Genomic DNA, 24602 nt, shown 5'->3' with positions numbered 1-24602 from the left:
TCTTTGCGGACACCCGCGAGCTCCTGATCCTCAGATACCTTTTTGCGCAGGGTGTATTTTAGGGGCGGGGATCCTGGACTGTTGGGATAGGGTCGTGTTTTCAAATCCCGGCGCCGCCACTGAGCAGCCCTGGGGCCTTGGGCCAGAGTATCCGGATTTGTTAGTGGGAATAATTATACGTACTTCACAGGGTTGTTGTGTAGCTAGGACAGGATGATGTACATGACCGAAAAACGAGTGCTTGGTCAGTGGTAGGCTGTTAAGAGTAACTCTGCTGCAGCATCTTCCCTTGTTAGCTATTGCCGATTCTTGGCTGCGGGTGTACTTTTCGGGGGCATGTATTTCCGAAGCGCTTTGATGTTGCAGTAACCTCCACTGGAGTTGTTTAATACAGGAGCCTGTTATCTTAACAGTGGCCAAAATACGAATCCTATAGCCTCATCCTAGAATGTTGGAGTCTCTTTTTTTTTTTTCTAAGGCTGCCTTGGAATACCTGTCTCAGGTACCGAGTGGGAATTGCTGTTTAAATAAAACACTGAGTTTTAGGATTCGCTTCAGATGCAAGGTGGTGGGACATATCAAACTTGAAGTGCTTTGCTGTTTAAATAATCTTAAGTGACACTTAAACTGTCACTTGTTACAGAGTATAAACAGAGAAGAATACGGAAACAGACTCCTTTTTTTGCATTGCTACATACGAAGGGAGTGACGAGTGCTTTTGTAAACATCATCGTGGGCAGTGTTATTTCTGGTGAAGTCATCATAGTTAAATTAGATGAGTACTTATTTTGAAGCACTGAATGGGTGTTTGGAAATATGATTCCTAATAAAATCATCTCCAACGAGTCAGAATTCTCAGCAGTTCATTAATCATTTGGGGATTTTTAGGTTACACTGTAAGATTTTTATGGTAAAAGCAGAACTGCTTAAGTCATGATAAAGTAGCATAGGAAAGGGTGGTCAGGATAAAGATCTTAACCTAGTTCCAGAGGCAAGTGTGGAACAAAGTAAAAATCTTAAGCTTTAAAACTGGGATTGTATTCACTAAAGCAAAAATGACTGAAATCAAAAAACTTTTTTGTACAACCCCTGATTCACATCCTAATGAGAGTCTTCTACCTTCAGAGTGGTTTTTTTTTTTTTTTTAAATTTAATTTTATTTTTGGCTGCGTTGGGTCTTCGTTGCTGTGTGCGGGCTTTCTCTAGTTGAGGCGTGCGGGGTCTACTCTTCGTTGCGGTGTGCGGGCTTCTCATTGTGGTGGCTTCTCTTGTTGTGGAGCACGGGCTCTAGGCGCGTGGGCTTCAGCAGTTGTGGCTGGCGGGCTCAGTAGTTGTGGCTCTCGGGCTCTGGAGTGCAGGCTCAGTAGTTGTGGCCCACGGGCTTAGTTGCTCCGCAGCATGTGGGATCTTCCCGGACCAGGGCTCGAACCCATGTTGCCTGCATTGGCAGGCGGATTCTTAACCACTGCGCCACTGGGGAAAACCCACAGTGTTTTTTAGAAGTGGAGAAAATCGAGTTGGGTTTTGATTTATTGTCTTTTTTCACCTCTTGTCTGTTTTTCTTGCTTTTCTTAGAGACTCATCCATAAAGGCTTTTGATCCAACTTGCTTTGTGAATGTAAACAAAATACATAGAAAAAAATTAAAAATTAACCTTGTAATCTAAATTATCTTCTTCCTTGTAGTCTCATTGTGTTCTTACTAGATTATAACCTTCGCTGTTGTCTCACTGGTAAACCCAACAGTACAAGCGCTGCTAGCCACTGTGAAAAGGCTAGGGGTCAGAAGTCACACCTTGGCTCTTAGGCCTGGTCCTGGGTCCCAGGTAGCTGAGACTTTGGGGATGTCACCCAGTCTTTCTGGGCCTCAGTTTTTTTTTTTGTTTGTTTATAGAATTTGAGAGTGTGTGGCCAGCAGGATGGGAGGGTGGTGGTGGATTAGAGTATCATATTATATAAAGGAACCTTCCAGGATACTCCACTTTTATGGTTTTCCTTCTCTTCACTCTGTTTCTCTATCTCTTTTGTTGACTTTTCCTTCTCTTTGTGAATTCAGAACATCCTAATGCCTAAGGGTGTCCAAGCCCATCCCTCTACTTTTTTCTACCTGTATTCTCTCTGAGTGATCTCATCAAGTCCTGTGGTTTAAATACTGTCACCGTGCTGTTGACTCTCAGATTTTTGTCTCCAGTTCTGAACTTCACATTTCTTCTACCTGCCTACATATCTTCACTTCATTTGTCTATCTTAAACTTGACGTGTTCAAAGTGGAGCTCTTGATTTCCATTCTTCAACCTGTTCCTTCCCCAGCAGTCTGCATTTCATAAGCGCACCCCTCTACCCCCCTGTTCCACCTACTTAAGTGAAAAGTCTGGTGGTCATCCTTAATTCAACGCTTTGCCTCACTCCTCCCCCACTTCCCCACACAACCAGTCCTTCAGCAAACCCTGTTGATTTTGCCTCCAAAATGTATCCTGAATATATTTACTTCACTTTATTTTTCATTTTTAAAAAATATTTATTTACTTTTTGGCTGTATCGGGTCTTAGTTGTGGCACATGGGCTCAGTAGCTGCAGAGTGTGGGCTTAGCTGCCCCGTGGCATGTGGGATCTTAGTTCCCCTGACCACGGATTGAACCAGCGTCCCCTGCATTGCAAGATGGATTCTTAACCACTGGACCACCAGGGAAGTCCCTACTTCACTTTATTTTTTATTGTCACCACCCCAGTTTTTCCTAGGTAGTAGCTTCCTAACTAGTCTCCTTGCCTCTGGCCTTGCTCTCCTACAGTCCATTTTCAGACAGCAGTCAGAGTGATCTTTACTTACTCTCCTGCTCCAGGGGCTTCTTATTGCACTAAAAAGTAAGTCCAAACTCTACCTGCATTATCAGCTAATTGTCTTCCTTATTTTCTTGTTTGTTTATGGTCTTTTCCCTCCAACATATTATAAACTCTCTGATGGAAGGGACTTGGTCTTCCCTGGGGTATTCTCAGTAACCAAAACAGTGTCTGGAAAATTTAACTAATGTTGAATGAATGAATGTGTGAATGAAATACATTATAAAATCTTCCGATTCCAAGTATAACATGTACTGAACACACTTGACCCTTTTTTGGTCCCAGATTTGTGCAAATGAGGAAGTGATCACAGGGCCTAGAGTTATTCTATTAGTTATTCTGTTAATTCTATTCTATTAGTTATTCTATTCCTTACTTTCTCAGTCTTCATTAAGGTACTGTACCTCCTGAAAAGGCTAAGCATTTAGACATCAAGCCGTTAATAACAAAAACAAATGTGGATTTTGTTCATTGTATACTGGATCATTAGTATTTTTGTGAATAAGAAGCCATACAAGTTTTCCAGCCTTGTTTTGTTCTTTAGAAGCGTTGAATTTTGGTCTTGACTGGAGGGGACTGGTTCTATAGAATGTGGTAGTTTAATCCAGTATTGCATACCAAATCCTATAGGGTAGCAGTTGCAATTTTTACAGAGAACAGGTGTGTTTATTTATTTCAATTACATTATTTTTTAAAAATCTGAGCCCCCCCCCTTGTGTGCATTTATGTAAATATCCTCTGAACCATTTGATTCAGTTATCATATCTTAACCATATCTTGGAGAGATAAGTGCCTATCATTTGGCTTCTGCTAACTGCTCACTTTCAAGCCTTGTCATGTTGTAGAAAGAGGCAAATAATTTAGGATTTTCCCCCTGCCTGAGACTGAAGCCCCAAAGACTATCTAGTAGGTTTGTGAAGAAAGAAGGGTATGGAAAAATCAAGGTGTAGAATTCCATTGTCAGAGTAGATAATAGGAAAAAGATACGTTGGAGAAGGAAATCCTAGGCTAGAAGAACAATACTGGAAATTTAGTAGAAGAGAAGAAGAAAAGGAAGATAAAGGAGAATATTATAGATTTTCAGGCTTGTGTGGGGCAACTTTGCTTCTCACTCCTTTTACCTTCTCATCTCCCTCTCCAAATTTTGACACTTTTTTTTTCCCTCTGCCTTCTCTCCGCTGCCTGATTTGTATGGGCTATTTTTCTAAGGAGTGCCTGTGTGCTTTTGGTAGTTTGATGTCTGCTGGGACACCTTGTGTGAAAGGATACTATCCTTTCTTGAAGAGGCCTTTCTGCTTTCTCATAATCAAAGTCTGGCTTCCTGTATTTTCCAGCCACTGGGTCCAGCTTTACCCTTTGGAGTGATTCTAAACTGGTGTACTTCCTTTTTAAGTTGTTCTCTCATATATTCCATGGTAACCTTTATGTTATCATCTCCAGGTTAAATAATCCTGAGTCACAAGCTTCCAGTTGAGAGAGGAAAAATGAAAGGTATTAGATGTATGGTTGGGTGTGTATAGTGTGTTACCTACCAGTTGCTCTGATAATGCAGATTGCGTATCTCTAATTTAGACCTTTCTTTTTCTGAGTTGATAGTTTTTTTTTTTTTTAATAAAAAAGGCATTTCTAAAAGGAGAGTGACCTTGAATATTAAAATTTTACAAAAACTTTTTCATGTACAGTCCTATGAGTTTTAACACATGCCTAGATTCTTGTAACTATTACCACCATTAACAATGTACAGAATAATTCCAACACCCCAAAGAATTCCCTCATGTTACCCGTTTGCGGTCAGCCTCCCCTTCATTTTTAACACTTGGAATTATTTTTTTATTTTTTGGCCACCACGCGGCTTGTAGGGTCTTAGTTGCCTGACCAAGGGTTGAACCCAGGCCCTTGGCAGTGAAAGCGCAGAGTCCTAACCACTGGACCGCCAGCGAATTCCCTGGATTTATTTGTTTTTTTAAAGGGAAAGTCTCTCATGCATAGAATATGTTAGAACTTGGAATAAGTGGATAATTGATCAACCTAATTGTTGGTTTTCTTTTAGAAATATAAATGAAAGAATTCCAGTCTTCAACATAACGGGTTTACATGCAATAAAGCAATAAACTTTGTAGATGGAGGCTTTAAATTAAAAAAAAATTATTGTATAACTTCTGGAACCTGTCAAGTGAGGCAAATCCCATGATGTCAAGTTACAATAGGGAGCATCTAACAAAGAAATTTGGAGGCGAAGTCTGTGATAAAATCATAAAGGATGGCATAACATATCTTCTCATGTGTCTTTGGTAAACCCAGAATCCCATTTACTGCAATCGCAGGGTGAGCTAGGGTAAACTGGAGATTAATTTTGCCAAGGATTATGTTATGAAGTCTCAGCTTTTCTCTCTTCTCTCTCTCTAGCATTGTCACCTCTGCTAGACTATCCATTTTATTCCAGCACTTAGTTGTTTCAGGTATTCAACTCTCCTAGGGTTTGAGGGAAAGATGTGCTATCTTTATAGCTATGGTGTATTGCAAAGGTAGCTTTCCATTATTCGTTTAACTTTTTTCCAGCCTAAAGCAGTCAATAATTTAGAAATTCCCTCATTTCCTCAAAAAATTTACACATCCTTCCCCTGAGTCCTGGCTCCATGATCTATCTTTCCTCGCTTCTTCACCAAGAATGTATATTTCCTTATTTTCTTGATTATTTAAAGTAGGTCAGCTGAGGTTATTATCGGTTGAGCCTTTAATAGGGGGAATTTACCGCCAAAATAAAGTTAATCTGGCAGTCCCCTGTGTTGTGGTATTGTTAGAGCACAGGTCAGCAGCTCACAATCCCCTACTGCAAACCCTGGAGGGACTGCTGCATCCCTGACCCTGTAGCTTGTCTCCTGCTGCTCTGGCTACTTGGGAGACCACCGGGCAAATGCTCATTTGCCTTCAATGGAAATGCGAACCTGATTATCCATGCCTTCAGGAGGAGGATTATGTGGATTAAAAGAAATCCATGGGTAATCCAGAAGCTTTATTTAAACTGCAGTTTAACCACATTCCTGACCATAGTTTTTCTTTGCATTTCTAATAACTAATTTATAATATTTACCAATTTCATGTTTACCTCTTTGTACCGTTTAGAAGTAATGGTAGTTATGAAGTAGAGAATATGTGGGAAGGGACAAAGGAGTTAGATAATCTACAGGCATTGCCCCACATAACTTGGTGTTGACTGGATGGTTTAACCAGTAAGGTTTAGTAATGCTTACTAGACCTTGAAGCCCTGAATTCCATGAATTCCTTACCTGCTGAGCCACTGGAAGAAATTTGAGGTGACTGTCAACAAGAGGCCAAACTCCATTTTGAGACATTTGTACTTTGCTAGCTTAAATGATTGAGCTTTTGTGATTTAAATGAGTATTGCAGATTGTCAGAATTATAAATTTACTGCAATTTGAAGTTCTCTTTAATGTTTATTTAATCACTTAACCTGTTAAACATTTTCATAGGAGTTAAAATGAAGACCTATTTGAAATAGAGGTGCTCATTTCTTGTAGCCAGGCCGCTATTTACTACCTCTGACATGTTACTTACATGTAGTTACACAGTAACTAATTTCTATTAAATAGTTGAAATATGGTCATTTAAAATTGCTTATTCTTGAACTACTGATTTAGTGTAGATCTTGTATTTAGATATCATACTATTAAAATCAGTGTTTTCCTCTGACTTTATAAATCAATACAAATTGCTGCCCTTATGTTATCTGAACACAAATTTATTTAAAACTTATTTCTGCAGTTGTATATTTTCAAAAGTTAGGTTCCATGTTTATCAGCTACATGGACATCATTCCTCCAATGAGATTCATTGTAGTTAATTATTAGAGGCATGTCCTGGGGAAAACCAACTGGAATTCTCTTAACACACTTGTTTTTTGCACTGTGAGCCTAAGGAAACATCCATAGAAGATGGTTGTTGATTTTGGACAATGTTATGATCAATTATAATTATTTTATTTTTGTTCTTTTGGTGGCTGTGGAAATTTCACATTTTCATTGGAAATCATTAGTTCTTAACTCTTGATGTACTTTACTCAACATTCCATTATTAAATTATTAAAATTTTCCCTAACTGAGAGGCTTCTGGGTTTTAGATTCTCATTCTACCTACAAGGAATGTCTACTGTGTGTGTGTGTGTGTGTGTGTGTGTGTGTGTGTGTGTTATAGAGAACTATATATTGCTGTACCAACCAGTAACAATTGTTTTACCTTTAACTTATGAAGAATTCACTATCTTCTCCTTGAGAGCCAGGCAATTATTTTTTAATCAGTGACTTCTTTAATTCTATGTATTCTATTGTTACCTGCTTCCTTTTATCAATATGTTCTTTTGTCATTTAAAGCTGTGACTGTCAATATAGCCTATTAGAAAAACTCCTCTGTGTGATTTACTATATAGGATTAAACTATAACCAAAGTTAACATTATTGAATGCTCACCTGTGTGTCAGATTATGCTAACTCCTCTTTGTGCATTATTCATTTTATCTTCATAACAAACTTGTAATGAAGGTACTAATGATATCCTCATTTAAGAGATGAGGAGGGCTCCCCTGGTGGCACAGTGGTTGAGAGTCCGCCTGCCAACGCAGGGGTTCCGGGTTCGAGCCCTGGTCCGGGAAGATCCCACATGCCACGTAGCAGGTAAGCCCGTGTGCCGCAACTACTGAGCTCGCGAACCACGGCTGCTGGGCCCACGTGCCACAACTACTGAAGCCTGTGCCTAGAGCCCGTGCTCCACAAGAGAGGCCACTGCAATGAGAAGCCCACACAGCGCAACAAAAAGTAGCCCCCGCTCGCCGCAACTAGAGAAAACCTGCACACAGTAACAAAGACCCAATGCAGCCATAAATAAATAAATTTATTAAAAAAAAAAAGAGATGAGTAAACTGAAGCTTTGGGAAGTTAACATGCCAGGTGGCACACAGCTTTTAAGTAGGAGAGTCAGGTTTTGAACTCCGGTCTGTATGACTGTAGAATTTATGCTTTTGCTTATTTATTTATTTTTAAATTTATTTTTTTTGAGGAATAGGTTATTTACAATATTATATGTTTCAGGTGTACAACGTAGTGATTCACAATTTTTAAAGGTTATACTCCATTTATAGTTATTATAAAATATTCCCTGTCTTGTACAATGTTCTCTTGTAGCTTATTTATTTTATACATAGTAGTTTGTACCTCTTAATACCCTACCCCAGGAGTCCCCAACCCCCAGGCCACAGACCGGTAGTGGTCCAAGGCCTGTTAGGAACTGGGCTGCACCGCAGGAGATGAGTGGCAGGTGAGCGAGCAAAGCTTCATCTGCCGCTCCCCATGGCTTGCATTACTACCTAAAGCATCTTTTGCATTATGACCTGAACCCCCTCCTGCCCCCCACCCCCGTCCCTGCCCTGGCCGTGGAAAAATTGTCTTCCACGAAACTGGTCCCTGGTGCCAAAAGGTTTGGGGGCCGCTGCCCTACCCCATCTTGCTCCTCCCCCCTTCCCTCTCCATACTAGTAACCACTAGTTTGTTCTCTATATCTGTAAGTCTTTTTTCTTATATTCACTAGTTTGTTTTAATTTTTATATTCCACATATAAGTGTTATCATACAGTATGTCTTTCTCTTTCTGACTTATTTCACTTAACATAATATCCTCGATATCCATCCATGTTGTTACAAATGGCAAAATTTTGTTCTTTTTATTTATAACGGTGTAGTAATCCATTGTATATATATATATACACCATTCTTCTGTATCCACTCATTTGTTTATGGACACTTAGGTTGCTTCCATATCTTGGCTATTGTAAATAATGTTGCTGTGAACACTGGGGTAGAATTTATGCTTATAGCTGATTGCCTCAATAGTTTTTTTATTTGTTAGGTCCTTCAGAGGAAGGTTGAAAGAGACTATATATATATATATTTTTTTCTTTTTTTTGAAGAGGGCTCTTTCCTTTCTTATTTTTTTAATTAATTATTTTTGGCTGTGTTGGGTCTTCGTTGCTGTGCGCGGGCTTTCTCTAGTTGTGGTGAGCAGGGGCTACTTTTCATTGTGGCGCGTGGGCTTCTCATTGTGGTGGCTTCTCTTGTTGCGGACCATGGGCTCTAGGCGTGTGGGCTTCCGTAGTTGTGGCTCGTGGGCTCTAGAGTGCAGGCTCAGTAGTTGTGGCGCATGGGCTTAGTTGCTCCGCGGCATGTGAGATCTTCCCAGACCAGGGCTCAAACCTGTGTCTCCTGCATTGGCAGGCAGATTCTTAACCACTGTGCCACCAGGGAAGCCTGAGATTATATAAGTTTAAAGTGTTGCTTTTTAGTGTAATAATCACCACCTTCATTTTACAGTACCTGGGTATTTGAAAACAGGAAGCAATTTTCTAATCATTTAAGCATTAACTTTCACTCACTACTCTTAAACAAGTTTTTATGTGTATAGTCCTGTTTTATGGATTAGAGTTAAGAGTTAAACAATGAATTAGTTATGTGATATAGTGTACCTTAAAAAAAAAATTTATTTATTTATTTTGGTTCCACCGGGTCTTAGTTGCAGCATGCGGGATCTTTAGTTGGGGCATGTGGGCTTCTTAGTTGTGTCATGTGAACTCTTAGTTGTGGCAGGCATGCGGGATCTAGTTCCCTGACCAGGGATCAAACCCCGGCCCGCTGCATTGGGATTGCGGAGTCTTACCCACTGGACCACCAGGGAAGTCCCATACCTTTGTTTTGAATGTAAGATGAGCTTTTTCTTTTCCCTTGGCTTTACAATTGGACTGTGGTTTTGTGGTTTGTCATATATGTGTAAGTAACAAAAATACTTAATGTATGACTTTGTATAGTTAGAGGTCCTAGTCCGCTTGTGTAGATCATCTCTACAGATTTTTTTTTTTTTTTTTTTTTTTTTGCGGTACGCGGGCCTCTCACTGTTGTGGCCTCTCCCCTTGCGGAGCACAGGCTCCGGACGCGCAGGCTCAGCGGCCATGGCTCACGGGCCCAGCCGCTCCGCGGCATGTGGGATCTTCCCGGACCGGGGCACGAACCCGTGTCCCCTGCATCAGCAGGCGGACTCTCAACCACTGCGCCACCAGGGAAGCCCTACAGAGTTTTAAAATAAGAAAACACGTTTTTTTTTTCCTCTTCTGCTTAGGAAATTTGTTTGGGTGGTATATTAAAACATGTTGCTAAGCTTGATCCTAAATTATTGGGAATAGAGGAAGTTAGACATAAATTTACTTTTTTTTTCATAAATTTACTTTGAATAAATGAACCAATAGACTACAGTTGTTAATCCCTTAACTTAAAAAAATAGTGAATTGAGAAGCATTAATACTATTTGGCCTTTTTTTTCATATTCACAGGAGAAAGGAATGTGAGCATTAACATTACATCTACCATTAGTAGTACTCAGACACATAGAAGGAGATGCATAGGACACAATGGAGGTTTTCTTTCTAACTCTGGAGCCCAGTTAACTTGTTTCAGGCAAGTTTCTGGTTGTGATGCCATTATAAGCCATTATGACAGCACGTCCAATCTGCAAATGGGGGATTTGTGATTATTTTCTTTACAGCTGAAGAGTTGAGCTCTTACTGAGTATGCCTCTTCCCATAGACAAGCCGTGAGTGGGCTCAAATTGGGGCAGGTGGGTCACTTTTCCCTCTTAGAAGTCTGAACTTTTTTCTGTCGACAGTAATCTCAGTGACTCACAAATGTTATTTTAGTTACCCAGTTCGCCTTTAACATTATTTCCCAAATTGTGTATTATTTTACAAAATAAAATGCAAGCACTTAGAACAGGAAAATCCTATCTTATAAATTCCATAATAATTGTTTTGAGCTAATCACTATTTTAAATTCATTTATAAGCAATGGTTTCTATAGATGAGAACTGTGTAGTTACAAAATTATAGGTATTCTTTCGTCATTCCTGAGTGGGTGTGGAGACCTAAAGCCACCGATGTATTATCCATTTTGAAAATGAACTATTTAATAACTTAAGAGAAGTTTTGGACTGACTACATCTAGTTAGTTGTATGCTGAGGTTGGGATCTGATTTTAGTAAAGGAAAATATTTTTAAGGAATACAATCCTTCTTGAAGTCTTCGTATATTGAGAGTGTCAATAATGTTTGCCTTAAAATGTAATCTTAAAAGGTAGCAATTTTCTTTTTTAGAAAATTGCTAAGGTCATTTTATTTTATTTTTAAAATTAATTAATCTTATTTTTGGCTGCATTGGGTCTTTGTTGCTGCACGCGGGCTTTCTCTAGTTGTGGTGAGTGGGCTTTCTCTAGTTGTGGCAAGTGGGGGCTACTCTTTGTTGTGGTGTGCGGGTTTCTCATTGCGGTGGCTTCTCTTGTTGTGGAGCACAGGCTCTAGGCACGTGGGCTTCAGTAGTTGTGGCCCGTGGGCTCAGTAGTTGTGGCCCACGGGTCTAGAGTGCAGGTTCAGTAGTCGTGGCACATGGGATTAGTTGCTCCGTGACATGTGGGATCTTCCCGGACCAGGGCTTGAACCTGTGTCTCCTGCATTGGCAGGCAGATTCTTAAAACACTGCACCACCAGGGAATCCCTAAAAAATTTTTTTTAAATTTTTGGCCGTGCCACGCAGGTTGCGGGATCTTAGTTTCAGGACCAGGGATCAAACCTGCGCCCTCGGCAGTGAAAAGCGTAGAGTCCTAACTGGACCACCAGGGAATTCCCTGCATTATTATTTAAAATGGAAAAATTCTTTATTTTTTAATGTACAAAGTTGTTTATTTTTTTCAGGAATTTAAAAATACATACCAGTTTAAACTGAATACATGTTAAGTTAGTGTTTTATTTCCCAACTATGCAGTTGATATTATAAGGAAGTGCTCCATTCAGTTAAAACCTAATGAATAACATCAACTTTTTCTGGCCTACTTTTCTGAAGATAATTGGTACATAAACATATAATTTAATCCTTTTTATTATTTATTTATTTTTATTTTGGCCATGCCGTGTGGCTTGCAGGATCTCGGTTCCCCAACCAGGGGTTGAACCCAGGCCACGGTAGTGAAAGCCCGTAATCCTAACTACTAAGCCACAAGGGAACTACCTAGATGCAGGCTTTCTGAAAGGATACCCCCAAACTGCTATACGTTGGTTGCCTCTGGGGAGTGTAACCTCGGATGCTGAGAGACATTTGTGGTAGGGAGAGTTTATTGTATATCCGTTTGTGCTTTTGAATTATGTGCCTTTGAATTTCCTTTTGTGATTTTGAATTTATGTAATCAATGCATGTGACTACAAAGTAAAGAAATTCAGCTATTTTGATGATTAAAAAGGTAATTTTGTAAGGTATTACAAAATTAAACACAGTGGACACTCTAATGTTTAGTTTAAGTATCATTAAAGCTTAAGAAAATTGTATTTATTCTGTCTTCTACATTGACTTGTATTATACCTGTACAATTAATGCATAGGTGGGTAAGACGGAGGTCTAACCCTGTTAGGCATATTAATAATGATAGCCAGGGTTTATGGAATGCTTACAATATAGCAGGCACTTTGCTAAATCCTTTATGGTGGCATTGCTTGTTTGCTGCTTTCCCTCTGAGGGAAGGGCTACTATCAAGAATATTAATTTTGGGGGCTTCCCTGGTGGCGCAGTGGTTGAGAGTTCGCCTGCCGCTGCAGGGGATACGGGTTTGTGCCCCGGTCCTGGAAGATCCCACGTGCCGCCGAGTGGCTGGGCCCGTGAGCCATGGCCACTGAGCCTGCACGTCCGGAGCCTGTGCTTAGCAACGGGAGAGGCCACAACAGTGAGAGGCCCGCGTACCAAAAAAAAAAAAAAAAAAAAAGGAATATTAATTTTTCATTTCAGTTGTTACCTCTTTCCTGTATTGAGTTGTCAAAAGCATTTTAGGGCTTCCCTGGTGGGGCAGTGGTTAAGAATCTGCCTGCCAATGCAGGGGACACGGGTTTGAGCCTTCCGGGAAGACCCCACATGCCGTGGAGCAATTAAGCCCGTGTGCCACACTACTGAGCCTGCACTCGAGAGCCTGTGAGCCACAACTGCTGAGCCCACGTCCCACAACTACTGAAGCCCACGCGCCTAGAGCCTGTGCTCCGCACCGAGAAGCTACCACAGTGAGAAGCCTGCACACCGCATCGAAGAGTAGCCCCCGCTTGCCACAACTAGAGAAAGCCCGCATGCAGCAACGAAGACCCGATGCAGCGATAAATAAATAAATTAATTAATTTAAAAGAAAAGTAATTTTAATATCAACTCCTCACTGGTGGCAGTTCTCAGATTTATTCACATTTTGCTACACACCAGGATCCAAATCTATTACTGTCTCTTTGAAGGAGATATCAAACCGATCCAGAATGAGCAGGATAATTATTTTAGTCAATAGTTTCTACTCCATACGCTTCAATCTTTTTATCAGACTGCTTTAGTAGCTATTAAAATTTGTCTGAAATTTAAAAAATAGATTAATTTGGTTGCCTCTAATCATCAGATTATTTGGAGAATTGCTCAACTGTCCCTTGATTGCATTTGTACAAGTAGCCCAAGATCCTTGGAGTAGAATTATAAAATATACTTCTGTGATCTGAGGGCAGACTTGGAAGGATTCCCTTCAAAGGTAGGGAGACAGGGAGGGGAAGTATTACAATATATGCAGTCCAGAAGAGCAGTGAGGGATGCTTAACTATGACAGTGGGTTTGAGAAGGGGAAATTTGCATTAGAGAGATAGTGAACATTTTTTTTTAAAGATTTATTTATTTATTATATATTTATTTAATGTATTTTTGGCTGGATCGGGTCTTAGCCGCGGCATGAGGGATCTTCGTTGTGTTGCGTGGGCTTCTCTTTAGTTGTGGCATGCAGGTTTTTGCTTCTCTAGTTGTGGCGCACAGGCTCCAGGGCGCAGGCTCTGTAGTTGTGACGCGTGGGTTCCAGAGCACGTGGGCTCTATACTTTGCAGCACGTGGGCTCTAGTTGAGGTGCGTGAGCTCAGTACTTGTGGCATGTGGGATTAGTTGCTTGGCGACGTGTGGGATCTTAGTTCACTGACTAGGGATTGAACCCGCGTCCTCTGCATTCATTGTAAGGCAGATTCTCCACCACTGGACCACAAGGGAAGTCCTGATATTGAACACTTTGCAAGTTACTGGGTTTCTAGAAGGAATAGAAACATCAGGAGGAGCAGGAAAGTTTCTTAAATTTTAACAGGACTGTGTTTAGGTACATATATGTGTGTGGTGTGTAAGAGATTCACATTTTGGGTAATTTCTTCTGTTAGGAAAAGTAATGCTTTTAGAAAAAGATAACACTCCTGCTACTTTCAGGTTTTATTAAAAAAATAAAGTTAATGGGAATTAGCTTATAGGTACATTTCACCTTTCCTGAAATGTCCTTAGTTATTCAGTAACCATATGCTAGTTGTAAAAAATTCAAATAAAGAAGGAAAGTACAAGAGAAAGTGAAAGTCCCCTTTCAGACCTTTCTACTCCAACCTTCTCTGTTCTCCCCATTCCCATTGCCCTCCTCAGAGATAATTATTATTATTTTTTTAACATCTTTATTGGAGTATAATTGCTTTACAATGGTGTGTTACTTTCTGCTTTATAACAAAGTGAATCCGTTATACATATACATATGTCCCCATATCTCTTCCCTCTTGCGTCTCCCTCCCTCCCACCCTCCCTATCCCACCCCTCTAGGTGGTCACAGAGCACGGAGCTGATCTCCCTGTGCTGTGCGGCTGCTTCCCACTACTAGCTATTTTATGTTTGGTAGTGTATATATGTCCATGCCACTCTTCCACTTTGTCCCAGCTTACCCTCCCCCACCCCGTATCCTCAAGTCCATTCTCTAGTAGGTCTGTATCTTTATTCCCGTCTTGCCCCTAGGTTCTTCTGACCATTTTTTTTCTTTTTCCTTTTTTTTTTTTTTTAGATTCCATATATATATGTGTTAGCATACGGTATTTTTCTCTTTCTGACTTACTTCACTCTGTATGACAGTCTCTAGGTCCATCCACCTCACTACAAATAACTCAGTTTTGTTTCTTTTTATGGCTGAGTAATATTCCATTGTATATATGTGCCACATCTTCTTTATCCATTCATCTGTCAGTGGACACTTAGGTTGCTTCCATGTCCTGGGTATTGTAAATAGAGTTGCAGTGAACGTTTTGGTACATGACTCTTTTTGAATTATGGTTTTCTGAGGGTATATGCCCAGTAGTGGGATTGCTGGGTCGTATGGTAGTTCTACTTTTTAGTTTTTTAAGGAACCTCCATACTATTCTTCATAGTGGCTGTATCAATTTACATTCCTACCAGCAGTGCAAGAGGGTTCCCTTTTCTCCACACCCTCTCCAGCATTTATTGTTTGTAGATTTTTTGATGATGGCCATTCTGACTGGTGTGAGATGATAAGAGATAATTATTGTTATACTCAGGCATATAGCCTGCATTCCTTTCTCTGTACATTTTCATATCTATGTATCTATGTATCTATCTATCTGTTTTCCTGGGTTATCTTTCCTTTATTTCTTTGGCAGAAAGTAGTAGGTACATGTATATTTTCTTAATTCCTCTTTACAAAGGTAACATATTACAGATATATAATTTATTTTAAATAGGATCATTTTACATTTTCTATAAGTATCTCTTTTATATTTGATTGAAGTTTACCAAGACAGTTATCATTTTTGACTTTAACACATATTTTTCCAGTTTATTATTATTATTATATTTTGCGGTACGCGGGCCTCTCACTGTTGTGGCCTCTCCCGTTGCGGAGCACAGGCTCCAGACGCGCAGGCTCAGCGGCCATGGCTCACGGGCCCAGCTGCTCCGTGGCAATGTGGGATCTTCCCGGACCAGGGCACGAACCCGTGTCCCCTGCATCGGCAGGCGGACTCTCAACCACTGCGCCACCAGGGAAGCCCCCAGTTTATTATTTTTCAAAATTATTTTTTTGGCTGCGTTGGGTCTTCTTTGCTGCACGCAGGCTTTCTCTAGTTGTGGCGAGAGGGGCCTACTCTTCGTTGTGGTGTGCGGGCTTCTCATTGCGGTGGCTTCTCTTGTTGCAGAGCATGGGCTTCAGTAGTTGTGACTCGTGGGCTCAGTAGTTGTGGTTCGTGGGCTCTAGAGTGCAGGCTCAGTAGTCGTGGCAAATGGGCTTAGTTGCTCCGCGGCATTTGGGATCTTCCTGGACCAGAGATTGAACCTGTGTCCCCCTGCATTGGCAGGCGGATCCTTAACCACTGTGCCACCAGGGAAGTCCCCACATATTTTTCTAACACCTATTTATGTTTTCAGATTTGTGCTACACAGACTTTTTCCTTAAAGAGATTCTTTGAAATCTGTTCAAGTTGGGGAGGGGATATGTGAACAGGGGAAACCTGGAGACACAAATGTGATTGGCTCTTGGATTGGAAGAATCAACATTGTGAAATGACTGTACTATCCAAAGCACTCTGCAGATTCAGTGCAATCCCTATCAAACTACCAGTGGCATTTTACACAGAACTAGAACAAAAAATGTTACAATTTGTACGGAAACATAAAAGACCCCGAATAGCCAAAGCAATCTTGAGAAAGAAAAACAGAGCTGGAGGAATCAGGCTCCCTGACTTCAGACTACACTACAAAGCTACAGTAATCAAGACAGTGTGGTACTGGCACAAAAACAGAAATATAGATCAAAGGAACAGGATAGAAAGCCCAGAGATAAACCCACGCACATATGGTCACCTTATCTTTGATAAAGGAGGCAAGAATATACTGCGGAGAAAAGACAGCCTCTTCAGTAAGTGGTGCTGGGAAAACTGGACAGCTATGTGTAAAAGAATGAAATTAGAACACTGCCTCACACCATACACAAATGTGGTTGGCGAAATACCATTTAATCTCATAGGTTCTCAGAATTTAAGAGAAGACTTAGGGATCAATTAGTTGCTAGACTAGGAAACTGGGTCTCTTGTGTTTATTGTTCAGGAGGAATATCTCCAGTGTTCTGTGTTTCCACTTACATAGAGTTTCACTCTCTGGAACTCTGGTGAGAAGATGGAGATAGAAGAATGGATGATACAGTACCATTGCATGGCTTTAGGCATTTTTTTTAACCAAGCAGCTATAGAGTAGTTGCTTAATGGATCTGTGTCAAGCTGGAGGGCTTTCAGACTCACTGAAAGATATTTTTTATTCAAATTCTTAACTTTTTTGGTTACATGATAGATACTACTTTCAAAATTTGAAACACCCTTCCTCTCTTCTGTACAGGCAACCAAAGCCATCAGTTTCTCATACGCCCTTCAGAGAGATTTTGCTTTTTCCAGTATATACATGTGTATGTATTCTACTCTTCCACACACTGTTTATGTAAATATCATATTCTCTTCTTTTAAATTACATAAATAATTAGTAGAGGTTGGAATTATGGACAGAAAGGGAAACTGATGTATATTGTACCATGAATGATAGCTAGCCTTGACCTACAGAGATAATATGCATAGCTCTTTAGTTGATCTGTATAAGGTATTCTAAGACCAGTTATTACTTCCTTCATCCATTTCTGTACTCAGTAGACTTGATTCAGTTTTGCTTCTGCATTTCTGTCACTAGGTATATGTGAAAGAATTCTGTACTTTTTTCTTTTTTCTATATAAGCACTTAATCCTTTCACTTCATTTTTAAAAAATTTTTATTTTACTTTTTGACTGCACCATGCAGCATGCGGGATCTTAGTTCCCTGACCAGGATGGAACCTGTGCCCCCTGCAGTGGAATCTCAAGAGTCTGTTAAGTGCTGGACTGCCAGGGAAATCCCCTCACTTCATTTCTTTATTTTTTTAATTTATTTTATTTTTCAATTTGAAAGCAGTCACTGTTTATTTATTAACTGACCAGATTACAAAAATAATCATGGTAGATACCTTAGTTCATCCTTCTTATAACTCTGTTGATCTGGTCTTCCCTGTTGCCAGCATCTCCACCTTCTACAAAATGGGTAGTCTTTTTCTTCATTCCACCTCGTGGAGAAGACAATTTGAAGGGCCACAGGAAGTTGTTTTTTTCTTTGAAACGTTTTCCAACAGTATAGATCTCATGAATCAGATCCTCCATGCAGATAATACCGTATTTGCCCAGAGATCGAGCAATCAACACGTTATCCGTCAGGGCAGTGTGCTTCTTGTTGATTTTGCCATAACCGCGCTTGTAGATCAATTCATTTACTGACTTCAGGTTTGGGTACCTCCATGCAATGTATGGTTCCACAATTCTCAGCATGTTAATTGAAGCCTTGTTGAGCTTCACAAAGGTGCCATTGAAAATCTGACGGAGGCAAAGAAGCTGCAACACCTTTCGAACCTTTGGGCTCATACCATTGATACCTCTGATCCTGATGACAAATGCCAATTTGGGTTCCGCGGGTACGTAGAAGTTGCCAGCTTTTCTTGCCATCCTAGCCATTCGAATTTTAGTTCTCTACATCTGCCAGTATTCCTTGTGATAGCGCTTAGCTTTTTCATAGATAAGCTTCTCCTTGCCTTTTGAAGCATCTTCTGGGCAAATTTCTTTCTCAGGCGCTTGATCTTAAGCTCTGCAAAATTCTTTCGCTTTTTCTTAAGAGTTTCTGGCACAGCAGGAACCTTCTTTTTCTTCTCCTCAGCACCTTCCATGGTTCCAGCCGGGAAAGAGCCATTTCTTTATTTTTTGTTATATATTTAGTAAGCAGTTACTGTCTACTATCTGTGGAGCCTGCTGCTGTTTCCTCCCCTCCCCCATTTTTTCTGGCAGCAGCTTTATTGATATATAATTTGCGTATAATACAGTTCATCCATTTCAATTGTACATTTCAATTTTTTTTGTATATTCAGAGTTGTGCAAACCTACCAAAATCAATTTTAGAAAAATGTTATCACCTCAAAAAGGAACCTTTTAGCTGTCATTTTCAATCCCATCCTTGCTCCCAGCTCTATGCAATGAATAATTTATGTCTGTATAGATTTGCCTGTTCTGGATATGTCATATAAATGGAATCATAATATGAGGTCATTGTGAATGGCTTCTTTATCATGTTTTCAAGGTTCATCCATATTGTGGTATCAGTACTTCCTTTTAATTGCTGAATAATTCTGTTTCCTTTTTCAATTTCACTAATAAATGTGTTTTGCTACGTATTAGGGCTGTTAATCAGGGGTATCCATGCCCTAGGTTTTCCTTCTGTGTATCACCTAGTTGTTAACATTTTGCTGTGTATTGATAAATCTCTAATAGTATTGGCAAAGAGAGGGAAAAGAGTGAGCTGTTTGTTAATATCATTGGCAAGTGTTTTATTTTAAAAGGAGTGTGAAACTTGGGAATTACTCTTGGATTTAATTTTTCATGTTTTTTTCCCACAACCCCTAGTATTTGTTTATTTTTCTCGGGAGAAGGATTTATTACTTGCACAAGTAAGGAGAACACTGGGGGTCTTTTCCAAAGCAGTGTCTCTTCTATTATTTATTATTTAATAAATTTATTATTTGTTTGAGCTAATAAATACTGTCTATAATATCTCCACTTGAACTTAAATTAAGGTGGAAGATAGTCAGATGTAGAATTATAGTGTTGGAAAAGAGACAGTTTCATATCTGGAGCACTCTTATTGTGAAACCCAGTACAGACTAGTCTCCTGTAAAGAGTTTCACAGAACACCTTGAGTTGCCTTAATTTAATCTCAGGTATTTTGTGGTGTCCCCCCCACCCCCACCCCCACCCCCACATGGCTTGTGGGATCTTAGTTTCCCGTCCAGGGATTGAACCTGCGCCCTCAGCAGTGAAAGCTGGAAGTCCTAACCATTGGGCCGCCAGGGAATTCCCAGTATTTTAAATAGTGATTTCTGAGTTAATCTATCAGGCATCAAAGAACATTTAACATATGTTGTTTTTTATAAAGAGATTGGTTCCTGAAGTGTTTTGTTTTTGTTTTTGTTTTTTTGGCTCTGATGGGCTTTTTCATGAATAGATAGGAGGTTTTTTTTCCCCCCACATAAGTATTTTAAGATCTTTTTCAAGAACATGAGAAGTATATCTTTAGCCAGATGGTGTCTCTGTTGAATTTTCAGGAGATGGAACTGGTGTGGTAAGAACTCATGAGTAGGCTTAGTTGTCTTGATGCATCACTGCTCAAAAGTGTGATCCCAGTGCCCATTGCCATGCCCACTGTTATAGCCTTCAGAAATCAAAAGTTAATAATAAGAAAATATGGGTTTGGATTTTGTCTTCATTTTTCTATTAGTTCTTTTTATTGTATTTTAGGAAAGTACTGGATTGCTTCAATTGTGGGGGAACCCCACTAGTTCATTACTACTGACAGTTTGAAAAGCACAAGGAATTGTCAAATGTCTAGGCTCCAGCTTTCAGGGAGCCTCTGGTTACGTGGATTTAGGTTTTCAGGATTTAATTTAATTTTTATTTGTTTTAGGATTTTATTTTATTTTTTGCGGTACGCAGGCCTCTCACTGTTGTGGCCTCTCCCGTTGCGGAGCACAGGCTGTGGACGCGCAGGCTCAGCGGCCATGGCTCACGGGCCCAGCCACTCTGTGGCATGTGGGATCTTCCCAGACCGGGGCACGAACCCGTGTCCCCTGCATTGGCAGGCGGACTCTCAACCACTGCGCCACCAGGGAAGCCCAGGATTTTATTTTTAATTGAAATTTTAATTGAGATAATTGTAGGTTCATATGCAGTTGTAAGAAGTAATAGAGGTCTTTGTATACTTGACCAGGTTTCCCCCAGTGGTGACATTTGTAGAACTATAGTATAGTATCATAACCAGAATATTGACATTTATACAATCTACTAACATTATTCAGATTTCTCCAGCTTTACTCGTACGTGTGTGTAATAAGTTCTACACAATTTTATCACCTGTGTAGGTTTTTGTGTGCACCACCACAGTCAAGGAACCTAACAGTTCCAACGCCGTAAGGATCCCTTGTGTTGCATGTTTATAACCACATCTACCTCTAGCACCCACCCTGCCCACCTCCATTACATACTGAAATCATTCAGTATGTAACCTTTTGAGATTGGCTTTTTTCACCTGGCATAATTCCCTGAAGATTCATCCAAATGTTGCATGTATTAGTAGTTTGTTCCTTTTTATTGCTGAGTAGAAGTCCATGATATGGATGAACCACAGTTTGTTTAACCATTCACCTGTTGAAAGATGTGGATTGTTTCCAGTTTTTGGCTGTTAAAAATAAAGTGAGTATGAACATTTGTTTTTTGTGCGAACATAAGTTTTCATTTCTTTGGGATAAATGCCCAAGAGTGCAGTTGCTGAATTGTATCATAAATGCATGTTTAGCTTTTTATAAGAAACCGCCACAGTCCCTTTTATCATACAAGAACTAACTGAGAAGCCTTCTCTAAACAGATGCTAGCTGCAATATATAAACAAATCCTAGCTGAGCTGCTGTTCTGGTTGAAGTAAGCTTAGAGTTCCACCTGCTTGATCACCACCCAGGGACCGTGCCAGCCTTGTCTGCTCTCTTTACCCAGGCTGGCATGCAGAGCTGGACAGGTGAAGTCACTTTAAAGAATTAAAAAAATAATCAGAAGTGATTTTAGGCTTGTTACTGGCAAAACTGGTATTGGAACTCAGGTTTCTTTCTTTTTTTTTTTAAAGTTTTATTTTTATTATTTTTAAAATACGTATTTATTTATTTTGGCTGCACCGCGTCTTAGTTGCTGCATGCGGTATCTTTAGTTGCAGCATGCGTGTGGGATTTAGTTCCCTGATGAGGGATTGAACTTGGGCCCCCTGCATTGGGAGAGTGGAGTCTTACCTACTAGGCCACCAGGGAAGTCCCTGGAACTCAGGATTCTTGATACCTAGTTTTTGTTGTCTTTATAAATCAGTTATACTTTCATATGTATGGTTTGAAGGATCAAATAGTCCTCCAAGGTTTGTTATCAAAAACAATAGCATTGGGCGTCCCTGGTGGTGCGGTGGTTGAGAATCTGCCTGCTAATGCAGGGGACACGGGTTCGAGCCCTGGTCTGGGAAGATCCCACATGCCGCGGAGCAACTAGGCCTGTGAACTACAACTACTGAGCCTGTGCGTCTGGAGCCTGTGCTCCGCAACAAGAGAGGCCGCGATAGTGAGAGGCCCGTGCACCGCGATGAAGAGTGGCCCCCGCTTGCCACAGCTAGAGAAAGCCCTCGCACAGAAACGAAGACCCAACACAGCCAAAAATAAATAAACAAACAAAAAAAAACCAATAGCATTTTTTGAGGGTCTATATAGTATCCAAACAGTGTTTGAAAGTAATGATACAGTCCTGTCCAGTTGGTTTAAAACTTGTGTCTAGGGCTTCCCTGGTGGCACAGTGGTTGAGAATCTGCCTGCTAATGCAGGGGACACGGGTTCGAGCCCTGGTCTGGGAGGATCCCACATGCCACGGAGCAACTAGGCCCGTGAGCCACAACTGCTGAGCCTGCGCGTCTGGAGCCTGTTCTCCGCAACAAGAGAGGCCGCGATAGTGAGAGGCCCGCGGACCGCGATGAAGAGTGGCCCCCGCTTGCCGCAACTAGAGAAAGCCCTCGCACAGAAACGAAGACCCAACACAGCCATAAACAAACAAATAAATAAATAAATATAAAAAGAATAACAACCCAAGCCAAGCTGTAGATTTATTTTAAAACAAACAAACAGAAAACTTGTGTCTAAATTGTCATCAATGGCACATTGCAAGCAACAGCATTAATAAAAGTATAACTTCACAAAAGACAAAAACAAACAAAAAATAGCATTCTGCTGCTCCACTCCCATCTAAAGTAATTGTACCAGAGCATTTACCATTAACATATCTATATTATTTGGTACTGAATTATGTTCCTTTTATTTCTACTTTATGATACTTAGGACTGTTCCTAACCTATACATATTTAAAATTATGTTTAATTTGCATTATTTGTAAATTATGTTTCAGAATGTTAAAGGGATATTCTGAAATAATTGTTATTTTAAAAAAAGGGAGCACTGGGTCTGACGTGACTGCAAACCCGAGGGTAGGTGGGATGTGGTGGTGTGCAGCACAGGGGAAAACTTTGGTGACAGGGAGCCTGGCATCTTGGAGAAATGAAAAAGGAGGCCATATATAGCTTGAGAGGAGAGGGAAAGGGAGAGATGTGTAGAATAAGGGATATATAGGATGAGTTCAAGAGGGAGGTAGAGTCTGTGTTGGACCTTGTAGGAAGAAGCTTGGAGATTTGTTTGACTAGAACAAAAGCTGGGGTGTTGTGAGGTATGGAGTTGTTTGACCAAGCGAAATTATATCTGAAATGGACTTTAAAGATCATGTAATTTAACCATCCCATTTTACAAATAAGAAAATGAAAGTTAAGGGAACCTTCCCAAGGTAAAAAAATTAACAGATGAGCGGGAGCTTGAAATTGATGGTGTTAGTTCATTAGTTTGGGAGCATTTCAGGTTTTGAGCAAGAGAATTCCAAGATGGAGGAGATGGCTGGATGGCTGTGTGCAGGCTGGAGGTAGTGGGGAATGGTCATCTGCAAAGTCAGGCCCGTGATTTTATCCTTTGGTTAAACAGAATCACTAAGTACGAGTTCGTTCTTGACTATGCTCAGTTATTTAATAGTTTTGTGTGTTAGTGTGCTTGTCTCCCCTTCTAGATAGTATGCCCTCTACTTTTACTTCCCATACATGCTGGCTCAATAATTTATTTTTAAGTAATGAGTTTTACACGTATGTTCCCCCAGCATCAGGATATAAATTGGGCCACCAGCTTACTAGAATCTTCATTTCTTCTTCCTGCATTGACTTTTTACCTAGTTATATATTTTAGTTCAATAGAATAAATGGTTACCTGCAAAGATTAGTTCATGTTCTCTATAGCAAAGCTCTTCTCTAGCAACCGTACTTTAAAATAATACTGAAAATCAGGAAATAGGAACTCTGTGGTTGAGATCTTGTTCAGAAGATTTTTTTTTTTTCGTTACGCAGGCCTCTCACTGTTGTGGCCTCTCCCGTTGCAGAGCACAGGCTCAGCGGCCATGGCTCATGGGCCCAGCTGCTCCGCGGCATGTGGGATCCTCCCAGACTGGGGCATGAACCCGCGTCCCCTGCATCGGCAGGTGGACTCCCAACCACTGCGCCACCAGGGAAGCCCCCTATTTTTTTAAATTTTTTAAAAAATTAAAAAAAAATTTTTTTGAAGTATAGTCAGTATACAATATTATATGTTACAGGTGTACAATATAGTGATTCATAATTTTTAAAGATTATATTCCATTTATAGTTATTATAAAATATTGGCCATATTCCCTTGTTGTACAATGTATCCTTGTAGCTTATTTTATACATGGTAGTTTGTACCTTTTAATCCCGTACCCCTATCTTGCCCCTCCCTACTTCCATCACCCCACTAGTTTGTTCTGTATATATGAGTCTGTTTCTTTTTCATTACATTCATTAGTTTGTTGTATTTTTTAGATTCCACTTATAGGTGATATCATACAATATTTGTCTTTCTCTGTCTGACTTATTTCACTTAACATAATGCCCTCCAAGTCCACCCATGTTGTTGCAAATATCAAGATTTCATTCTTTTTCATGGCCGAATAGTATTCCATTGTGTGTGTTAGGTTGCTTCCATATCTTGGCAATTGTAAATAATGCTGCTATGAACATTGGGTGTGTCTATCTTTTCAAATTAATGTTTTTGTTTTTGTTCTGATA

General features: G+C 40.2%; 1 protein-coding gene and 1 pseudogene across 4 annotated transcripts in view; one reads left to right on the top strand and one right to left on the bottom strand.

Moving 5' to 3' along the window:
- Positions 1 to 24602, top strand: part of PIK3CB (phosphatidylinositol-4,5-bisphosphate 3-kinase catalytic subunit beta) — a 189783-nt gene that overhangs the window by 503 nt on the left and 164678 nt on the right. The gene's annotated exons all lie outside the window — the stretch shown is intronic.
- LOC132424270 (large ribosomal subunit protein uL30 pseudogene) lies at positions 17786 to 18628 on the bottom strand (annotated as a pseudogene).

Source organism: Delphinus delphis, chromosome 4 (genome assembly GCF_949987515.2).
Source record: "Delphinus delphis chromosome 4, mDelDel1.2, whole genome shotgun sequence".
Taxonomy (NCBI): Eukaryota; Metazoa; Chordata; class Mammalia; order Artiodactyla; family Delphinidae; genus Delphinus; species Delphinus delphis.
This window is presented reverse-complemented; position numbering and strand designations above follow the sequence as displayed.